Here is a 3,981-nt window from a genome sequence, read left to right as displayed (position 1 = left end):
TTTGCGGGATGCCGCCCTGCATCCCTAAAAAGCTGCTGCCGAAAATTATCTGCGGGGAGAGACAGACCCCTTCTGAAAGACACATTGTTACATCCAGTATACAGGAAGACGCACACTTATTTGTTGTGACTGAGAGCCTATCCAAAATTCCAACAGAACCTGACAGTAAAATACCTGAACACGGAGTATTCAAGAGATGGAGCACATCTGATGGCAAGGTAAATATTTCCAGGTTTAATAAATCTACACGTTGACACTGCAGGATCAGCACTTTTGCACAATACAGGTAAAGCTGGGACGCCCCTGGTCGAAAAACCACTGGACGTCTCTTACAAGAGTTGCATGGCAACGGAAATTCTACAGCGAGACAAGAGGGGAGAAACAAGCCGTTCACAAGTAAACTACACCGAATACAAAGCACACATTCAACAACAGCTCGCATTCAACTACCACCACTGTTTGGAAAGATTATCTGCGCAGAGGACTGCACCCCATCTGTAAGCTGCCTGACGATTGCTTCCTGCTCGCCTTTGTCCGCCGGACAGAAACCTCCTCTTGGAGTGCTCATCGAATCGCAGTCCTCGCACAGATCTTCATCTTCTTTGAGAAGAACCGTCTTCAAGTTTGAAGCTCGCTCCATCACGGACCTTAAGAATGAAATTTCTTGCTCCCGGGGCCTAAAGCCTACAAATTCAAGCTCTCTCAGTTGCCACGTTTCGGAGCTTGTGAACTTAGCCATGCTCCATGACGGCTTTGTTATCTGAGCCTCGTAACCTGTCGTTGTTCTTAACTGCTCATCATCCTGGCAAGCATGGTCCCATATCTGCATATAGTAGCGACGCATTCAGTACAACACGGTCACGGCCATGCATACTTATCTGCTGTGAGAGCCTGTTCTGAATCCCGAAATGTATGTTATGTGCGATATATATTAAACTAAAGAAAGTAAAAAATGAATGACCGGAGAAGTACCGGCACGGAAAATATCTCAACGGATGGAGCAGCTTCAGGCCTCGTTTGGTTAAGGGGGATTGGGGAGGTTTTGAGAGGGAGGGATTTCAGGGGATTGGGTGAATCCCTGTGTTTCACCCAATCCTCTCAAATCCCTGGGGCTTTGCTTCCACTAATCCCTCGAGGAGGGTTTTGAAACACATGGATAGGAAGGGATTGAAGGGAAACGGAGGGGATTGGGCTAAGCAAACCCCTCCTACCAAATGGGCGTCCGAGGATCTGTGGGGTTTCTGGCCCTTCCGGGGATTTTTCTTTCAAAACCTCTCCAATCCCCCTTAACCAAGCGAGGCCTCAAGGAGATTTATTGTCCATAACAAGTTAAAATCAACAAATATGCCACAAACAGACAGCTTTCTTAGCCTTTTGAATGCATGGCAGAGTTGCTTTCCTTCGGGTTGTATCCAAAGCCTTTCTCCTTGGAAGTCCAAAGTAAGAGTATGGATGTTTCTGGTACCATGTAGAACCTGGCTTAGACTAAACTCTTGACGATCAACGGTTGCACCGCAAATAAGGCCCAGCCCCTTGAGGGATGGAACAGAACCAAAACGCAAGGGGGCCTCAAAACAAAACCACTCGTCCCATTGTAGATGCTTCAGTTTTGGTAGGCAGAGCACCTCAATTCTCTCTTCAAGCAGGACATGCGGACTTAAGGATTCTGAGTTTGGAATCAGGTGCATTTATCTGCCATACTGAAGAGTCCCCAACATCGCAGTGGAACAGAAATAATTGCTTGAGTTGCTTGCAGGAGTCAAACAGGAGTTGTTGCATATCCCACTCGGCGAACCGAACATTATACAGACGGAGCTTTGTGAGGTGCTGAAACACACAAGGATATATAGGCAAAAAACCATTGACGGCCAGGGCTTGCTGTAGCATATACTCACGTGCACAGTCTCTAGCCTTTTGATGACGGTCGATTTGCTGCTTGGGTCAGCCAACAAACTCCTGGTTGCCTTGGTTAGACGTGACATTGCTTGATCCACGTGATGTGCCGTAACGGGTTCCGGCCATGGATGGGGCAGAAAATCCCAGGCACGAAGGGTGAGCACAGGAAGCAACCGTGGCAAATCTCTCCACCCCTTTGACAACACGCTGGTCCGTGTTGCCGTGGCTGTGTCGACTCTCCACAAAATAGATAATTACTCCCTCCGTTCCTAAATATAAGTCTTTTTAAAATTTTCACTACAAACCTACATACGGATGTATATAGACATACTTTACAATGTAGATACATTCATTTTGTTTCGTATGTAGTTCCTTAGTGAAATCTTTAAAAAAACATATACTCCTTTTAAAAGATCACTATTTTAGTGATATAAATGCTCTTATATTAGTTTACGGAGGAAGTATTTAGAAACGGAGGGTGTATATGTCATCAGTCAGCATGCTGAGCCTATCTTCATGCTTTGTTCGCTGCAAAGTAAAAAATAATAATATCAGCAGTTAGTGAATGGCCTTGTTGCGGAAATCATGGCATTCAAGGAGTAAAGCAAAACAATAGCAAGTTAGAGCAGCTACTGCGATAGACAGGCTAAGTTAGAGCAGCTACTGTGGTAGAGCTGAAGTGGTTGTGCAAATAATTTGACTCCATGAATGGTCTGACCAATCTACCAATAGCCCAATAACCTAGTGCTCCTTATTTGGTGCACATCAAAAGAAAGGCTAGGACGTGCAAATCTGTCAACAACTCGTGCTCCCTATATTTGTTCACAAATGAATGGCCAGTCCGGGTCAAGAGTTCTGATTATTCTGGGATCAAATTGTACTTAACAGTTAGCAGCAACAAAACGCCTGGCAGATTCCTTTGCCACTGTTCAGAAAATCCTAGGGTTTCTTTGGCTTCCGTTGTTTGAATCCATGAGTAATCCACTAATACGGCGGTCAAAACCCTAATACCAAACACACACTTTCAGTTACTCGTGAAACAGCTACAAGAACGACTTGCCTAACTATTTCCAAGCTAAGGCCTCCTTTGAGTAAAAGGCGCTGGCGGTCTGAGAACTTGTGTTGCGGGTGCACTTAAGTCCCACTACTTGCAAACCGAAAAAACCCGTCACAGAACTTGCGTTTCGGGCTTATCTAGGTCACAACCGTCAGTTGGACCGGTCTTCTGCCCGGTTTTCTTCGTTCGCGGTCACGCGAGGCTCACGTGTGAGGTGATTTTTGCACAGAAGGCCCTGGTGATTAATGATGAGGGACGTATTGCACATTTTACATATGATAAATCGTTTTTTCCCTTCCTCTGTTTCCTGGGTGCTCCACGGGGTACTGCACCGTCTCCTGGAGCTCCAGCTTGACGTCCTCCAGGCCGCCCACATCCTCTCACAACACCTTGGGGACCTCCACCAGCCCCGTCTCCCGCAGCGCCGATGGCTTGGTCACCTCCTTGGCGTGCACGAGGTCGTCCATGATCACCGACATGGAGTTGAGCACCTCCACGTCGATGGTGTCCGCCTCCAGGTCGAAGGGGAGCAGGGGAACATGCTCTCCTGCCCAAAGGTGGTCTTCACATGCAAAGTAACTGCCAGCGTTGCACGGGCTGGCCCAGGGATGATGTCCGTCCTGCCGGCGGGCGGCCAGTGTCTTGTTGCACCAGAATGACCCATGGTTAGGTTTCACTTTTTTTACTTTTTTCTGTTCTTTTTTCTCTTTTTCTTTTTTTAATTCATATATATTTTTTGGACATAATATACAAGTTAAGTGTGAATTACAAAAAAAACATAGTTTACTAAGAAAGTGTTTGCAGTATTTTATAAAAGATTCACCATGCATTATAAAAGTTTCAGCGCATATTGAGAATTTGTTCAACGAATACTATGAATGTTTACTGTGTATTTCAAAAACAATGGAGTGTATATTACACAAATGTTCAATGTATATTAAAAAACTGTTCAAATTACACGTGAGGCGCTCTCGCTGGCCCATATATGGATCGAGGCTGACTGGGCTGAAAATTATGGATAGTGCTAG

The 3,981-nt window shown here is 45.7% G+C and overlaps 1 pseudogene; it reads right to left on the bottom strand.

Moving 5' to 3' along the window:
* Positions 1-442: 442 nt before the first annotated feature.
* On the bottom strand, positions 443-1,887 carry LOC123425487 (annotated as a pseudogene).
* Between the last annotated feature and the right edge of the window lie 2,094 nt (positions 1,888-3,981).

This window comes from Hordeum vulgare, chromosome 2H (genome assembly GCF_904849725.1).
Source record: "Hordeum vulgare subsp. vulgare chromosome 2H, MorexV3_pseudomolecules_assembly, whole genome shotgun sequence".
Taxonomy (NCBI): Eukaryota; Viridiplantae; Streptophyta; class Magnoliopsida; order Poales; family Poaceae; genus Hordeum; species Hordeum vulgare.
This window is presented reverse-complemented; position numbering and strand designations above follow the sequence as displayed.